The 18,932-nt window shown below is 44.4% G+C and overlaps 1 protein-coding gene across 7 annotated transcripts in view; it reads left to right on the top strand.

Moving 5' to 3' along the window:
- Positions 1–18,932, top strand: part of FBXO36 (F-box protein 36) — a 98,277-nt gene that overhangs the window by 11,705 nt on the left and 67,640 nt on the right. For 5 of the 7 annotated variants that reach the window (XR_016039512.1, XR_016039493.1, XR_016039511.1 and 2 more), the window contains one exon: positions 1–18,932. This exon is cut by the window's left edge. The exons of the other annotated variants lie outside the window; for them this stretch is intronic. The gene's annotated coding sequence lies outside the window, so the exon portion shown is untranslated. 7 annotated transcript variants of the gene reach the window in all.

The following is an 18,932-nucleotide window of genomic DNA, read 5'->3' as shown; positions in this document are numbered from 1 at the left end:
TCTTTGTCAGCAAAGTGATGTCCCTACTTTTTAATATGCTGTCTAGGTTTGTCATAGCTTTTCTTCCAAGGAGCAAGTGTCTTTTGCTGTGTACTTGGCCCCAGTCACCCAGGGGACTTCCAATTGGTCACCCGACATCCAAATCCCATCCTCTTCTTTAAGTCTCATCTGAAATGTCCACTTGACATTTCAGATCAGTAGGGAAATGGAGAACCATTCTATGAGTATCATGACAATTGGCTATCAAATTTGTCACAGAATAGAAGCAGTTAACTAAATCCCTATCATGCATTAAAAAAATATGTACTTCTGCACTATATATATAAAATTTTTATATGGATTTAAAAACTTGGTGCTACACACACAAACATACACTATGAAAGTTCCATACCAAAATAAGACAGGATAGCATTTTCATTTGGAGGTAGAGTCTACACAGTATTCTGAACCTGAAAGCCATAATGGAAAAGAATGGCAGATCAAGTACGTGTGAAATAAAATTTTTTCTTCATGAATGATACTTCAAATTAATAAATTTCTTGTGGAAAGTGTTGGCCACATATTTACCAGGCAAAGATTTTCAACCCGACAATAAGAAAAATAGCCTTATGGAGAAATGGGGGCTATGGACAGTCACCTGAAGAAATACCACATGACTAATATCAATTACCTCAGATATGCAGATGACACCACCCTTATGGCAGAAAGTGAAGAAGAACTAAAGAGCCTCTTGATGAAAGTGAAAGAGGAGAGTGAAAAGGTTGGCTTGAAGCTCAACATTCAGAAAACAAAGATCATGGCATCTGGCCCCATCACTTCATGGGAAATAGATGGGGAAACAGTGGAAACAGTGTCAGACTTTATTTTTTTTGGGCTCCAAAATCACTGCAGATGCTGATTGCAGCCATGAAATTAAAAGACGCTTACTCCTTAGAAGGAAAGTTATGACCAACCTAGACAGCATATTAAAAAGCAGAGACATTACTTTGCCAACCAAGGTCCGTCTAGCCAAGGCTATGGTTTTTCCCGTGGTCATGTATGGATGTGAGAGTTGGACTGTGAAGAAAGCTGATCGCCGAAGAATTGATGCTTTTGAACTGTGGTGCTGGAGAAGTCTCTTGAGAGTCCCTTGGACTGCAAGGAGAGCCAACCAGTCCATTCTAAAGGAGATCAATCCTGGGTGTTTATTGGAAGGACTGATGCTAAAACTGAAACCCCAATACTTTGGCCACCTCATGCGACGAGTTGACTCACTGGAAAAGACTCTGATGCTGGGAGGGATTGGGGGCGGGAGGAGACGGGGAGGACAGAGAATGAGATGGCTGAATGGCATCACCAATTCGATGGACATGAGTTGAGTGAACTCCAGGAGTTGGTGATGGACAGGGAGGCCTGGCGTGCTGTGATTCATGGGGTCACAAAGAGTCGGACATGACTGAGCGACTGAACTGAACTGAATAAATGTATGAAAAGATGCTTACTAGTAACCTTACTAAGTGATCAAGGAATTTTGAAAACCACCAGATTCAGATATTTCCACTGGCAAAAACAAACCATCAGGCTATGAGAGAGGTGGCTTCACTGAGTGCCATCAGCTCCAGGACCATGCCAACAGTACCAGAATTGAGCGCCTTCCCCTCCGGAATTTTACTGTCTACGGGGAGACAGGCAGACCAACTACAGAATGTGATCTGTACAGCGGAGGTACGGTCTCTCTAGTGAGGGCCTTGTAGGGAATCCCGAGTAGTTGGCAGTGATCAGGGAAGACTTCAGGAGAACTGACATGTGGCACTAGTGGTAAAGAATCTGCCTGTCAATGCAGGAGACACAAGAGACTTGGCTTGGATCCCCGGGAAGATCCCCTGGAGGAGGAAATGGCAACCTACTCCAGTATTCTTGCCTGGAGAATCCCATAGACAGAGGAGCCTGGCGGGCTACAGTCTGTGCCTCAAAGAGCTGGACACAACTGAGTGACTGAGCACAGATGTCAGCTGAGACCAAGACAAAGAAGAGGTAGGGACAGTCCTGTGGGCCCAGGATGTGAGAGCACAGAGCCTGTCCCCAGTGTGGGTGGTGGTCAGGCCCTCTTGTTGGGTGTAAAGCTGGTTGGGACCACCGCGAAGCAGCCAGGGAGCAGATCAGGAAGTGCCTGGGGACTTGATTCAGCCTGTCAGTGGTTTTCACATTACCTTTTGGTTTTGCAAATAAATGCACTTGGGAGGCTCCACAAGCATTTTATTCCAATCTCCTCTTTAGGAATATTTTTGCTAGTTTAAAGCTTGTAAAACCAAAGAAATACCTACACCCTCAAATATTTCGTATACCAAGTTTTATCACCTTAACTGTGCTTCCAAAAGCTTCCAAAGCAGACCGCAGAGGAAAGCATCTGTCACAGCTGTAAATGCAGTAGAACGTCTTACAAATGTGTCATTGTTTGGGAAGGTGGAGCTCTGACCAACTCTCTGGAGTCCTGCCCATACAAGGCAGGTATAATCAGAGCAGAGTTAGCCTGAAAATCAGGAGAGGCTAAGGAGCACCAGCCCTGCACAGAATCTTCAAACACTGAGAGTTCATAAAAACGCACGAGCCAACTTGTGGTAGAGTTTCAACACACAGTACATGATTTTCAGTGCATTTTGTCTGAATTTGGCATTTGTGATAAGGAGGCAAGAATTTTGTAAATAGTTGTTAATCCCATTCAACTCTGGAACAGAAGTCTTAAAAAATTTTTTTTTACATGGACCATTTTTAAAGTCTTTATTGAATTTGTTACCATATTGCTTCTGATGTTTTTTTATGTGCTGGTGTTTTGACCATGAAGCATGTAGGATCTTAGCTCCCCCAGCAGAACTTGAACTCACATCACCTGTATTGGAAGGGGAAGTCTTAACCACTGGACCACCAGGGAGGTCCCTGAAACAGAAGTCTTAACTGTTCCCACACTTCTGGATTTCCTGGATCCTTTGAATTGAAGAGCACTTATTCTAAAATCAGCCACGTGAATTTTTTATTTTTTAATGTGATTTCAATTAATCCATTCAACAAATATTTGAGTGCCTCCTGTCCACCGAGTTTACTCACTGGAAAAGACTCTGATGCTGGGAAGGATTGGGTATGGGAGGAGAAGGGGACGACAGAGGATGAGATGGCTGGATGGCATCACGGACTCGATGGACATGAGTTTGAGTGAACTCCGGGAGTTGGTGATGGACAGGGAGGCCTGGCGTGCTGTGATTCATGGGGTCGCAAAGAGTCGGACACAACTGAGCGACTGAACTGAACTGAACTGTCCACCAGGTGCTAGCGGGCACCGTGCCAAGCACAAAGAATAGAATAGAGTGCAAAAGTTCGTGTTCTCGGTCCTCATGGAGCTAGATGCTAATCAAATAAACCTTCAAGCCAAATTAAGATGTCAACCAAACAAGGTGTCAGCCCTGGTACCTACTGTCAAAGGGAGACACCCAAGTACCTGAGATTGTGGCCTGGTCAGGGAGGGTATGGGAGGTGCTCCGGAGGAAGTAAAGCTTGAGCTGTGGTCATGAGATGCGTGAATGGAAAGAGGAGGGCAGGGAGCAGGTGACTGGGCCATGCTAGCTTCCAGCTTTGTCCTGATACGGAGAGAACCAGAAGCCTGTGATTTTGAAGAGGATGAAGTGGCATACCCTATCCTAGTGATTGCAGGGCACACCTTTTATTTCCATCTTCATATCTCCAAAATCAAAGTGTAATGAGCAGTTTTTTCTTTCTGAGCTAGACATAAAATAATGATAGATTCAACTAGAGTTGATGAAGTATGGTGATCAGGTTTTGCATTTTTAAGAGATTACTCTGAATGTAATGTGGAGAACAGACAAGATTATCTGCATGGATCAGGGTTTTCTTTATATTACAGTAAAATGCAGAAACCTGCTCCTGCTGCTGAGTAACGGTAATTTCACTTTCACCTATACGTCACTGTCTAATTTCAAAGTTCTCCTTTTATCAGAAGAGTTTCTTTGTTCTCATAATTATTATTAATCTGAAATTATCATAAGATCTACATTAAAAAAACCCTTTTATTCAATAGATAAGTTTAAATTGACAAACATTAAAAATCTGTACAGTATGTCCCTTAATAAAAGGGTTTTGGGGGCTTCCCTGGTGGTACAGTGGTTAGGACCCTGCACTGCCAATGCAGAGGGCATGGGTTCGATCCTTGGTCAGGGAACTAAGATCCCACTTGCCCCCACAGCCAAAAAATAAAGGACAGGGAAGGGGAGTTCTGCTATGGAAAACTATGGTAACTATACTGTTCTAGGTAATAGGGATCCCTTGAGGATTTTGCAGAGAAAAACGATCAAAACTGCCAACAAAACTCTTAACTCTGGCCACAGCAAAAAGAAGTCATGAGGGAGAGAGAGGAAACTTCATGGGAATGAAAGGAGGGAAGTGGGTGATCAAACTCTTGAAACTCCCATTTTCTAGTCGGGGAAGAAGAAAAATGGAGATAGAACTTTTAATCTGATACCCATCTACAGGACTTTGTGAAGTAAGATATACAAATGACTGACATGATTCCCTTTCCTTCCTTTATCCTAGTAAGCTCCTTTAGTTCCAAGATAAGTCTTTTTCTCTTCAGTAAAACCATTTTGTCTCTTTGTTTGTTTGTTTTAAGGAAGAGATTAGCATTCAAAAGTAAAAAACTGTATACACATTCAGACCCTTTCACACTGCCCTTTGTCTCCAAGTGACTGGTGCTCCAAGTAAGACACTGAGGGACCTAAGAGACAGTTGGGTGCATTTTTAGTGCTTTAGTATTTTGCTTACTCTTTCAGATTTATTTTTCCCAGTTAGTAGACTTTAAGCAGTGACTAAAGGATCTTAAGTAAAATATAAATTACTCCTCAACATTACCTTTGAATACTGGTTTACTTTGTTTTGTTGGTTGTTTCTTGGAGGGAGGTTAGTAACACCAAGCTCCCTCTATTAATAGCATAACAGAGGGTAAATACATAAAGACACAACAAACATCCTCATCATAGAACCCACTGCGGTGTCATGTGCCTTTCACCTGAGGATTGTGCATTTGGGAGTAATTCTGCCAAAATAGTTAGGTGTGTGTCTGATTTGTGGAGAAATTGGCCGTACAGCCCATATAGCTATTGGTTATGGATTGAATTATGTTTTCCCCAAAAAAGATACCTTGAGGTCTTAACCCCATTACCTCAAACGGTGACCTTATGTAGAGATTGCAAATGTTACCAGTTAAGTAGGGCGGACCCCAAAGCAGTGTGACCGCTGTCTTTATAACAAGATAGAAAGCAATGTCATGACCAAGGCAGAACTGGAGTGATGCCTTGATGAATGCCAAAGGTTGTCAGCAAACCACAGAAGCCAGGAAGAGGATTCCTCTACAGGCTGCATAAGGGAGCGTGGCCTTGCCAACACTGTGGTTTCAGACTTCTAACCTCCAGAACTGTGAGACAGTACATTTCTGTTATTTTAAACCAGACAGCTTGTAGCAATTTGTTAACGGCAGTCCTCAGAAACCAACATAGTATATGAGGATATTCATGGCCACTTATCAACTCACCTGAAATAGGTCGGTAGAAAAATAGAGTTGTATGGATCCATCAGTCATTGCATGCCTCGTCTTAAGTCGCCACCTGTGGCGTGCGGTCCCCCATCCCTCCCCTTGTCACAGTTAATTGGACCAAGGTGGAACCTGTCTCTGGGCCTGTGGCTCCCTTGGCTAACCAGCAGCCATGTGACTTGTGTGTGGCCTGGTGTGGAAAAGATTTGAACTAAGAGGCTCAAGGGAATATGATCAGTTAGCTCCAGGGAAGTGAAATAGAAAGGTAAAGAGGAAGCTCGAAAAGGCCATTCTTAACTGTAAGCTACTGGCCGAGAGAGGAGCAGAAAAAGACACCCAGAGCAGAAGAGAAAGGACCATGGGGGTGGGGGGTGGCACAGAGTAGGGGGCATGGAGCTCAGCTTTGGTGAGTTGGCAACTTACCTCTCTACACTCATTCTCACCTTTTAATGAAGAACTCAACTTTGGGAGTTCTCTGATGGCCTAATGGTTAGGATTCCAGGTTCTCACTCCCGTAGCCAGGGTTCAATCCAGGGAAAAAAAAAAAGCTTTTAGTCGGGCTTAAAGTTGCCTGGCCAGTAGAGTACACGCCCCACCATCCTGGAAAGTGGGTGGTTGTTGTTCAGTCGCTCAGTCACATCCAGCTCTTTGTGACCTCATGGACTGCAGCACGCCAGTCTTCCCTGTCCTTCACCATCTCCCAGGGCTCGCTCAAACTCACATCCATTGAGGCAGTGATGCCGTCCAACCATCTTGTCCCCTTCTCCTCCCGCCTTCAATCTTTCCCAGAATCAGGGTCTTTTCCAATGAGTCAGCTGTTCGTGTCAGGTGGCCACAGTAGCAGAGCTTCAGCCTCAGTCCTGCCAATGAATATTCAGGGTTGATTTCCTTTAGGATTGACTGGTCTGATCTCCTTGCAGTCCAGGGGACCCTCAAGAGTCTAGGTATGACCTTGAAACTAAGTATTCAGGACTTAGAGTTGGGGGTGGGGCAGGAAGAGGGTGTGGCCTTTCCATATGGCTGCTGAGAGCGAAAGCCAGGGGCCAGGGATAGGTGGATAGGAAAGTCAGCTCAGCCCTGCCTCACCTGGCACAGCAGGCAGGCTTCCCAGAGCACAGGAAATAGCACTCTGCCACTCGACCATCGCCACATGCTGTCCCTTTGTCTCTTCCTTCTTGTGTCTCTTCTCAAAGTGTCAGTCAGGTCCTTTGGATTCCTCCTGTCACAGAACGCCCTCAGTCTTCATCATGAGGAAGCCTCTGGAGATAATGACAGGCTTCTTGGCAGTTCAGTCTTCAGAATCTTGAGAACCCACAAGAGGCCAGGAGGGGAGGGGTGCAGCTCTAGGCTGGCTTCCCTCCGCAGCAGAAATCGGTCTGGTCTCACCTGCTCCTCTCCCCAAGGCCTTGACCGCTTCTTCTCCCTCCCCGTCCCTGGGTCTCCGTGTCCTGCTTTATGCTGCCCCAACCAGGTTCCCAGTGCTGGGCCTCAAGTTCACTTCCTCTAGAGAGAGGACCTCATGTTTTCTTTCAGCCGCTGGTCCCTGTTGGGGAGCTTTTTTCCATTAGACCTCCCCACTGGCCAGGCAATCCTGTGTATTGCTCATCCTTGGGTCAGGTGTCGAGCTGACCCTTTTGCCACCAGCATCTGTCTTCCTTCTTGTAACGGTGCCCAGATTTTCCTCGGAACGCTTCCTTCCCGTTCATTGCACGTGATTTGAATAGCTGCATGCCACACTGTCAATGGCCAGGTGACATGGAGAACCCAGTCCCAGCCAATTAAATGCTTAGACTATTGAGAAAGGGGCGTTCCCTTCACCTCTGCTGGGAGCTGTAATGATGTCAGCCAGGGCGACTGGGAAAGAAGCAGCCAGGAGGTAAGAGGGAGAGCAGGTCTTTGTGGGAGGGTTTGCAGCTCTGGCAACCCACTCCAATATTCTTGCCTGGAGAATCCCATGGATGGAGGAGCCTGGTGGACTACAGTCCATGGGGTTGCAAAGAGTCGGACACAACTGAGTGACTTCACTTCACTTCACTTTGCAGCTCCTGGAGCCTGCTGGTCCCACTGCTGTATAAGCCAGTGAGGTTCTCTTTTTCCCTCAAACCAGTTTGAGAGGGTTTTCCATCACTTCAAACTGAAAATATTCTGACTGGTCCAGGTCAGATGGCTCCCTCAGACCGGTTGGGAGTGGCTGGGGTGGCCAGCCAGGCATCACCTGTAGAGCAAAGTGTTCTAGGGGAAGGGCAGCCTCGGAGACAGGAGGCTGGATGAGACAGGCATTTTGAAGTTCAGCATCTCCAGTGTGAATAAGAGCCTGCAAGGCAAGATCAGATGGCTATTGTTGTGAGACAAAAGTTAAATTAAAAAAGAGTAGCTGTGAAAAGCAGGTGAGCAGCTCCGTGAAGCCTTCAGGAGCCCTGGCCCATTGGTAACTTAGCTGGCACACTGTGGCTCTGTACATGAGCCGAGACCCGCTGTCTAGTGGACGGCTCCCAGGATCTGGCCATAAAAGCTGCCTGAGTCTATGGGTTGAACAGAGGAACTGGATGCTGAGCAGTGTGTGTTTGCTGAATTAAGTTCCTCCCACCCTTCTCTCTCAAAAACTACCTTTCCCAGATACTCCCCACTAGAGATCAGCTATGTTTGAGAAATCATAGCTCAATTGAAATTAAAGCAAGCAAACAAAGGAGATACTTGTGTAGATGTTCTAGGCAAGTTTACATTTCACATTAAAACGCATTTATTTAACAGTTTCCATTCCAGCTGTTTTGTAAATATTATTACAGTATTCCAACTAGAAAAATAGTATCACTCCTTTAAACACCATGGACTTGCTTAAAGCAAACAAATAGAATTCTTTTATTAGTACCTAAAAATCCTAGATTTTGTTACCATTTCAAATATAAAAGAAACAATTTCTGATGAAAGCTCACAAAACTCAGATAACTGTTAGAAAATGGCAAGCTTAGTTAGACTGGTTTAGAAGAGAAACTTTATGAAGGTTTCGGGATTTATGAGCTAGTTTGAACTAGGTCTAGACAGCTAAAGATCATTGTTTTTTTAGAAGCAGTTTTGGCAAAGCTGTAAATCCAGTGGAGGGGGAATGGTGGGAATTATTGAGATGGGGCCCACGGGAGGCAGGAAACAGCAATGTGGTCAAGGAGAGTTTGTAAATAGTAACCAGTTTTAGTAGTTTGACGTAGTAGTTAAACATATGGATTCTGTAAGCCAACTCCACCATTCTCTAGTGATTGGGCTACAGGCAAGTTACTACCCTTTGCCTCGGTTTGTTCAACTGAAAAAAAGAGTCAGACACAACTGAGCGACTGAACTGAACTGAACTGAATGATACCACAGAGGCTATGAGAAACAAGCTAATCAACTTCAAGAGCCCAGGACAAGGCCTGGCACATTTTAAGTGTGCTATATATTTAGTAGTGCTCAATCATTCAGTTGTGTCTGACTCTTTGAAGCCCCATGGACTGTTGCCTGCCGGGCTCCTCTGTCTATGGGGATTCTCCAGGCAAGAATAATGGACTGGGTTGCCACTTCCTACTCCAGGGGATCTTTCCAACCCAGGGATCAAACCCAAGTCTCCTGCATTGGCAGGTGGATTCCTTACCACTAGCACCACCTGGGAAGCTGGTATTTAGCAGTAGTAGTAGTAACCAGTTTGGGTTTTTTTTTTAATATTTATTTATTTGACTGTGTTGTATCTTAGTTGTGTGTGTCAGATGCGATCTTTTGTTCTATGCATGGACTTGGTAGTTGGGGCTTGTGGGCTTAGTTGCTCCATGGCATGTGGGATCTTAGTTCCCCAAACAGGTATCAAACCTGCATCCCCTGCATGGCAATCTGGACTCTTAACCCCTGGACCACCAGGGAAGTCCCAGTAATGAGGTTTTTGATTGGAAATGGAGAGACTTAGTAGTAGAATAGTACTCATTCCTTTAAATAAATAAATAATGCAAGCCCTTGCATGGAATTCTAAATTTATTGAGCTACTGATGCTCAGTTATACAGTATTACACCGCTTCAGTTAAGACTTTTTGCATTTGGCTCAAAAGTAGTTGTAACCTTAGGTTCGTCAATTTAAATACTGTGATTCCCTGTTGGATAGACACACAGTCTTTACATCCAAACGTTAATGCATACAAAGCAACAAGGCATTGTTAAATAAAACAACAATAGTTACTGCAACTTAGACTCTGTGACCAATTACACACGATTAAAATTACTTCCCTTATTCATATCCACAGTACTCATCCCCCATCTAACATCTCAACTAAGATGTTACACTTTCAGGGACTTCCCTGGAGGTCCAGTGGTTGAGAATCCACCTTACAATGGAGGGTACTCAGGTTCAATCCCCGATTAGGGAACTAAGATCCCACATGCCACAGAGCTAATGAGCCCACGCACCACAGAGAATCTGTGCACCTCAGCAAAAGACCCTGCACTATGCAACGAGGATCTCTCGTGCCTCAAGGAAGACCTGACATAGCCAAATAAATAAATGTTTAAAGAAGAGAATTACACATGTGAAATAAAGGCAAAAACACTAAACCTGTGCATTTGGCATTGCACATGCACTGTGCGTGAGCAAGCAGGGGGTTCACAGAATCTATAGCTGTAGAAGCTTTAGAAAACGATTTACAAAAATTGTGTTTATAGTTGTGTGTGCAGTGGGGGGTCTACAACGAAAAGTATATTTTCAAACAGATTTTTTAATATTTTGATGATTGCTTTACAATATTGGTTTGATTTCTGTGATACATCAATAAGAACTAACCATAGGTTAGTCCTATGCATAAATAATTTTTTAATGATTTCACTCATTACTTTTTAAGTCAGTTAAATGTATACTTAAAAAAAAAAATCTCAGTGAAGAACACATGGCATCTGACAGGACTAAAGCCTCCTTTCAGAGTTCATCACCTTGCACCTCAAAATCAGGTTCCCTTCCAGACTGGGTTTAGCACTTTTCTAGGCTCAAGTCGCTGGCTTCTCCCTCCTTGCATTTACCCTCTTCCTTCCTTTATGTCCAGCTGGACAGTTGGAAGTGGAATCCTGTCCTTCCTCCCTTTGGACTCTGGTGTTCATCCCTGTCTCCCTCTCCACCCCTGACATCGCTCTTTCAAACCCTCCCCGCGGTGCGAATACTGTGCCCTTAATTTTTCAAATACTGAGGGGAAAAGGCCATCGATCCTCATTATTCACAGACTCCACATCTGTGAATGTGTCTGCTCCCTTGGGAAATAACCACCACCACCCCACCCCACCCATCAGTATATTCCGGATACTTTCGCAGTCACCCCCGGGGCACACACAGAGCAAAGATCCAAATCGAAGTCCACCTCGATCGAGTCCACCAGCGGGTTCCCAGCTGACACCGGTCAAGGTGATCCTATGCCTCCTTGTTTCAGCTCATTCTGTCAACAAGTGTCCTTCTCACAGTCTATTTAGTGCCATATTTTCCTCATTTGTGTGCTTTTTGTTGGTGATTTTGCTCTTTAAAATGGCCAAATATAGTGCTGGAGAGCTGTTTGGTTTTCCTAAGCACGAGAAGACTGTGGCGTGCCTCACAGAGAAAATATGAGTCAGATAAACTCCATTCAGGCCTGAGTTATAGTGCTGTTGGCTGTAAGCCCAGGGTTAATGAATCAACACCATGTATTAAAGTGTCTTTAAGAAAAAACACACGAAACAAGGTTATGTATTGATCAGGGGGAAATGGGACCAGAGGCTCTAGGTACCCGCCTCTGTGATTCCTCTAGGACAGAGATTCGGGATTCCCTCACTCAGTGTTGGAGGTGACTTGATGACTTGATGGTGTTCATTGGAAGGACTGATGGTGAAGCTGAAACGCCAATTATTTTGGCCACCTGATGCGAAGAGCTGACTCACTGGAAAAGACCCTGATGTTAGGAAAGATTGAAGGCAGGAGGAGAAGGGGACGACAGAGGATGAGATGGTTGGATGGCATCACCGACTCAATGGACATGAGTTTGGATAAACTCTGGGAGTTGGTGATGGACAGGGAGGCCTGGCGTGCTGCGGTTTGTGGGGTCACAGAGTCGGACACGACGGAGCGACTGAACTGAACTGATGGAACCTAAATAACTGACGACAAGAACCAACTGAGCAGACACATACACACATGCACCTGAGCTTTTCAGAATATGTGGTGCCTACGTTTCACCTACAAGATACCGATCTACACAATCTGGCTCCATTTCTTTTTCTTTCTTTTTTTAGTTGCGGCATGTGGAATCTAGTTCCCTGACCAGGGATCGAACCTGGGCCCCCTGCTTTGGGACCATGGAGTCTCAGCCACTGGATTACCAGGGGAGTCCCTGGCCCCATCTCTTAAATTGGCTCCTAATACTCTTTGCCACAAGGCCTCTGTTTCAACAAAATTGGCAAATTTTTTTCTGCTCCGAATTCATTTCAGCCACTGCCCCTCTCCTACTCTTTCTACCTCCTCTCCTTTGAGGGGATCTACTGGGATTCGGTCACAAGGACAGGCACATGACCTAGCCCAGGCCAACCATTCACCCACCTGCCTCCAGGACGGGTGTGGGGAGTGACACCAACCAGATGAATATGATCATTCCCTGGGATTTTTCACCTTCAATTAGAGTTATTTTGCTTTGGTGGTTTAGTCACTAAGTCGTGTCTGACTTTTGTGACTCCATGGCCTGCTGGACTCCTCTGTCCATGGAATTCTCTAAGCAAGAATACTAGAGTAGGTTGCCATTTTCTTCTCCAGGGAATCTTCCTGACCCAGTAATTGAACCTGAGTCTCCTGCAGGGCAGACAGATTCTTTACCAACTGAGCTACAAGGGAAGCTTTGGGAATCCTCAAACTGGGTGATGTAGGCTTGGACTTCATAGCTGCCAGGCTCCCCTCTGCATGAGGGACATGCACCCGTGGTGGAAACTCATGAGGCCAACAGCAGAGAGGAGCAGAAAACAGGATAGAGTGAGCCACTGATCTGATGCTATCATTTTGCCCCCCTGGGCCATGTCCTGCCTCAGGCCAGCCACACCACTGTCTCTCCAAATTACACAAGCCAGCGCAATTGCCTTCTTACTTAAACTACTCAGGATTGAATTTCTGTCTCTTAAGACCAGCAGTCATGAATAATACACCCAGACCTTTCTGATCTACCTGGAATGGCATTGCTCAAAGCCACATATTTCTGTCTAACTTGGATTTATTTCTACCTAACTTGGATTTCGGAGAAGGCAATAGCAAGCCACTCCAGTACTATTGCCTAGAAAATCCCATGGATGGAGGAGCCTGGTAGGCTGCAGTCCATGGGGTCGCTAAGGGTTGGACACGACTGAGCGACTTCACTTTCACTTTTCACTTTCACACATTGGAGAAGGAAATGGCAACCCACTCCAGTGTTCTTGCCTGGAGAATCCCAGGGATGGGGGAGCCTGGTGGGCTTCCGTGTATGGGGTCACACAGAGTCGGACACGACTGAAGTGACTTAGCAGCAGCAGCAGTAGCAACTTGGATTTATTTATTTGCAAAAGTTAGTATACCTGGATTTCCTTCTGTGTATCTTCTCGAGACTGTTGTTGTCTGGATAGGACCTACTGTATAGCACAGGGAACTATTCAATGCTTTGTGGCAGCCTGGAAGGGAGGGGAGTTTGAGGAAGAATGGATACATGTATATGTATGGCTGAGTCCCTTTGCTGTTTACCTGAAGCTGTCATAACATTGTTAATCAGTTGTATTCCAATATAAGATAAGTTTTTTAATTATAAAAATATTTTTTAAGGCTACTGTTGTGTGGGATAGACAGTAAAAGAGAAAACTGAGAATTGAGAAGAGGAAAAGGAATAACAGGAATAGAAATTTTGCAGCTCAAAAAGGGAAAGTAGAGAAGCAGAGGCAGGGAACCAGGACCTTAGAACTTCACTGAGCCAGGTGGGTTACAGTCATGTGTCAGCGTCCTGTTGTGTCTAAGGTGTCTGTGAGCTAAGCCCCTGCAACCTTTATGGGGGTCCTAGGTCCGACTAGTCAAGCTATGGTTTTTCCAGTAGTCATGTATGGATGTGAGAGTTGGACTATAAGGAAAGCTGAATGCCGAAGAATTGATGCTTTTGAACTGTGGTGCTGGAGAAGACTCTTGAGAGTCCCTTGGACTGCAAGGAGATCCAACCAGTCCATTCTAAAGGAAATCAGTCCTGAATATTCATTGGAAGGAATTGATGCTGAGGCTGAAACTCCAATACTTTGGCCACCTGATGCGAAGAACTGACTCATTGGAAAAGACCCAGATGCTGGGAAAGATGGAAGGCAGGAGGAGAAGTGGATGACAGAGGACGAGATGGTTGGATGGCATCACGAACTCGATGGCCATGAGTTTGAACAAGCTCTGGGAGTTGGTGATGGACAGGGAAGCCTGGCATGCTGCAGTCCGTGGGGTCGCAAAGAGTCGAACACGACTGAGCGACTGAACTGAACTATCCTCAGGTAAGGGCTTCCCTGGTGGCTCAGTGGTTAAAGAAAAAAAAAATTATGCCTGCCAAAGCAGGAGACAGGGTTTGAAGCCTGAGTTGGGAAGACCCCTGGATTTGGAAATGGCACCCCAATCCAGTATACTTGCCTGGGAAATCCCTTAGGTAGAAGGAGCCTGGCATGCTACAGTCCATGTGGTCGCAAAGAATCGGACACGACTTAGCAATTGAACAACAGCAACAACAAATCCTCAGGTAAACATCTCTTTAACTCACCCAGTGTCACCTCTGTCTTCAGTCTTTGCTTATGATACGCCTCCACCTGGAACACCCTTTCCCCCACGTTTGCTTAGTCATCCATCCTGTTCTCAGATCTACCTTCATCTCTGCCCAGAATCCCCTTAACCTGGCCTTTTTCAGGGGGTAAGTTTGAGGATAGAGCTTGAGAAATAATGATCAAATATAGGTTACCCCCCAACTTTCCCTTTTAAACATCCATGTGACCCTGGATAGTGGCAGTGAGCAGCATGGAATCATCAAAGCAAAAATAAACATTTGAATAAGTGATAAAATGCTGAAGAAACTATCTCTTGACATGGTCACCAACAAGGCAACATCCATTTCGTAGCATCTCATTGAGATTGATGGTGGAAAGAAAATTTCTAGCAAACGAGAGACAGCAAAGGAATTAGCCTTTATGCATGTAAGCTATATTGATTCTAGGCTGTGAGAACCTAAGCCTACATTCAGCTCACACATGGCCATGAATCTAGCTCTTAGCACAATGCTGAGTTCATGGTGGGGACTCAGTAAGTATTTGTTGGATTAAGAAATATTAATCCTATTTGCTAGAATATTTTAGGAACAAGCACAGAACACATAAATGGCACAAAGAAAGGAAGTGGCCCTCATGGTAGGAAGTCACATCATAGGAAGGGTTTCTTCAAGATGTGACCCTGAGATTTGGATTTTTAAAAAGGGGAACAGATCTTTTCTAGGGAAAGAATTCTAGGCAGGAGGATTGCATTTTAGCAAAGTCACCAAATTGTGATACTACAGTTTGAAACTGCAAGTGATGTGTTGAAGTGTAGAGTGTAGTCGGGTTTAGCATGAAATGATGCTGAAGGTCACTATCTCAGAGCCATTGTATGCCACACCAAGGATTTCCTTGAAAATTTAAAAATCACATTCATATTGGCATTCTTCGTATACCCATGACTGAAGACTGATCCATGGATGCTCATCCTCTTCAGCTGAGCGCATGGAGAAGTGAGGGAGGAAGGGGACACCCACCTAGCCAGCCAGATCAGTCAAATCAGATCAGGGGGCTTCCCTGATAGCTCAGTGTTTAAGAATCTGTCTGCCAATGCGGGAGACTTGAGTTCGATCCCTGGGTTGGGAAGATTCCCCTGGAGAAGGAAATGGCAACCCACTCCAGTATTCTTGCCTGGATAATCCCTGGACAGAGGAGCCTGTGGGGTATAGTCCATGGCGTCGCAAAAGAGTAGGACACTTAGCAACTAAACAACAACTGCAATGAGAGGCCTTTAGCTGCCATGTTGGATGTAGCCTGATTTAAGTGTAGAGCTAGAGAGCCCTCAAGAGACTTTGTCTTGATCCTTGATAGCACAGTGGAGCTGAAGGGAATGTCAAGGGTTGTTAAGGAAGTAAAATTAATAGAATTTAATCATGGAGTCCATGTTCTGTGATGGCAGAGAGGTAAGAGTCTAGAATGACCCAACTAGTGCCACCAAAATAAGAAGTGTGAGAATAGGTAGGTTTGTAAAAGATGATGATGAGATTCAAATTTTCTATAGTTGATGGCAGGATGCTGTTGGATTACCCAGTAAGCAACTGGTGAATTTAGCAGGACTTTGGAGATTAGAAGTGCAGATACAAATTTTGAGTCAGGGACATTTATAGCTGTGGATGAGATTACTGGGAGGGAGGCAGGGGAGAAGTCCGCTAAGGGCAGAGATTTAACCCTGAATCACAGTTCAAGGCAGAGGAATGCCCGTGTCCCCACGTTTGCATCTTCTGACTTTGGGGAGGAGAAGTGTACATCTCTGATACTAGTGGCATAAACTACACAGTTCGTTTGAGGATGGGTCAAACCTTTTTCCTTTTAAGTAATGAAATGCATTTGCAGTGGAAATGGTCTGATAGAACAGTGTTGATAAAGGCGGGGGAAATGGCTCTTCTTGGGCGATGTTGACAAGAGTGTAAATTAGTACATCCTTCCTATGGCAGAAACCATTTATTGTCCCTAGTATCTATTTTCCCCTGTTCTTAGTAAAACTACCTGATTTTTAGCTGAACATATGAACATAGGCGGAAAAAAAGACTACATTTCTCAGTCTTCTCTGCAGCTAGATGTAGCCACGTGACCAAATTCTGGCTGGTGTGACATTGGGAGAAGTGGTGGGTGTGGCTTCACAAGAGTCCTTAGAAGTTGTATCCTTTTGTGTCCCTTCCTCCTTCCTGCTACCTGAAATACAGATGCATTGACTGGGACCTGAGCAGCCATCTTGTGCCATGGAGAAAAGTCAGATTCTAAAGATGATGGCGTACCCCAAATGGAAGATACCTGGTCCCTTGGGTCATGTACTGCCTCCTCTCTTATATAAACTGTCTGTAAGCCACCTTTGGGTGTTCTCTCACATTCAGCTAAACCTAATCCTGACCTATATGCTTCCCCAAAGCAGTCCAGCAATATTTAGCCAGAGATTATATGTATGTCCTTTTCCCTGGCATCCCACCTCAGGGAATCTGTTCTCGGGAGATAACCACACAAATTTGAAATGACCCATAAAATGAAGGTTCATCAGAATGTTTTTTATAATAACCAAAAACTGGTGGTGGTATGGGGGTGGGGTGGTGCAAACCAGAAGTCTTTCAACACACACACACAATCAATCAATCAATCAATCTATAGATGTATATAGAGTCTGAGAAATGTTTGAAGAATGTCTGTATGAATATTCTTTACCACTAGTGCCATCTGGAAAGCCCTCAAGAATACTCTTTAATGCCTGGAAATGAGATTTAAATTTTTTTTTCTTTCTCACCGTGTTTTAAAATATTTGAACTGTATACTGTTAGCTTTATCATTCTTACAAAAACCATAAAGCCTTTTTAGTGTTTTTAAATGTTCTGTTTAAAAAATACCATTAAGAAAGTAGTGTGAGGAGTTTTGCCAGCATACTGTTCAGGAAGAGGTGTGGCCACTGTTGCTCAAAGTTGAACAAATGAGAACACACTCCAGGAAAACTGACTCAGCTTTTTGAGGTAGTCCGTGGTAGGTGGAGACATCCTGATTGGCAGGTTTTTAAACTCTCTACTGAAAAAACAACTGGAATGTAGATGATCTCCTTAATGATGAATATATTTCCATCCTTTCATTTTACTTTTGTAGGTCTGAGGAGCTGAGGTGGGGAAAGAAGTATATTGGTGATGTCAGAGTAAACTTAATCATCACAATGTAAGAACTTATTGTCAGTGAAATTTTGGGTTTTTATAAATGGCTTCCTCTCCTACAGTACGCCTCTGTAGCTTTCCTCCCCATTCCAATCTCAGGGCATTTATTACTTTTTATGTTTTATTTCATTTCGTTTTATTTGTTTTTTAAGAAAGTAGTTCTATTCAGTTCAGTCACTCAGTCATGTCCGACTCTGCAACCCCATGGACTGCAGCACACCAGGCTTCCGTGTCCATCACCAACTCCCAGAGCTTGCTCAAACTCATGTCCATCGAGTCAGTGATGCCATCCAGCCATCTCATCCTCTGCCATCCCCTTCCCCTCCTGCTTTCAATCTTTGCTAGTATCAGGGTCTTTTCCAATGAGTCAGTTCTTCGCATCAGTTGGCCAAAGTACTGGAGTTTCAGCATCAGCATCAGTCCTCCCAATGAACCGATTTCCTTTAGTGTTTATTTTTGGCTGTGCTGGGTTTTTGTTGCTGTGCAAGCTCTCCTCTAGTTGCAGCACACCAGGGTGCTGCTCTTCCTTGGGGTGCGAGGGCTTCTCATTGCAGTGGCTTCCCTCCTTGCAGAGCGTGGTCTCCAGGGCACTCGGGCTCAGCAGTTACAGCACATGGGCTCAGCAGTTGTGGCACACAGGCTTAGCTGTTCCATGGGATGTGGGATCCTTCCAGACCAGGGATCAGACCCGAGTCCCCTGTATTGGCAGGTAGATTCTTGTCCACTGTACCACCAGGGAAGTCCTATTTTATTTCCTGTGTTGCAAAAAGCTTACTGTATTTACAAAGAAATGAGATGCATTAATATACTTCACAGCAGTTAAAAAGAAATAAAATTGTAGGGCACTTTGAAGAAGTAAGGCAACTTGTAATCTATTGCCTGGTAGACCTGTTTAAGGCAATACTTCCCAGTTCTAAAATTCTACAGCAATAAGTCACCCTCCTTTCTTTAATCTGAGAGATTGCCTGCCAGTTTGATTGGAAATAGTCCGAAGCCCAGCCAGCAAAGTGTTCAGCCCTTTTGTGAAGTTTAATATCTTTTTCTTTTTTGTGGCCATTTATTAAATAACACTGCATGAGAATTTCTCCCTCCTTTTTTATCACAATTTCCCCAGCACCTGCCCTTACTTAGCATTTCAAAAAAGAAGAAAAGCAGCAGGCAGCAATGATTTAGCCCCTTTTTAAGCCCTGCTGTAAAATCAAATGTGGCTGAATTATAGTCTTAATTTTTAAATGTATTCAACGTGATTAAATATGATTAAAATACTAAGCTTCACTTATCAGAAAATAGCCTGCTCATTCACAGAAAAGTGCTTTTGTGATAATTCCATAATACTAAGGATTTCTGAGCTATTGAATTGCTTGGTATCTTTAGTTCATTCTCTTTGATGTTTAAAAGAAATA

Source organism: Moschus berezovskii, chromosome 2 (genome assembly GCF_049115385.1).
Source record: "Moschus berezovskii isolate FMDL1 chromosome 2, NW_MosBer_1.0, whole genome shotgun sequence".
Classification (NCBI taxonomy): Eukaryota; Metazoa; Chordata; class Mammalia; order Artiodactyla; family Moschidae; genus Moschus; species Moschus berezovskii.
This window is presented reverse-complemented; position numbering and strand designations above follow the sequence as displayed.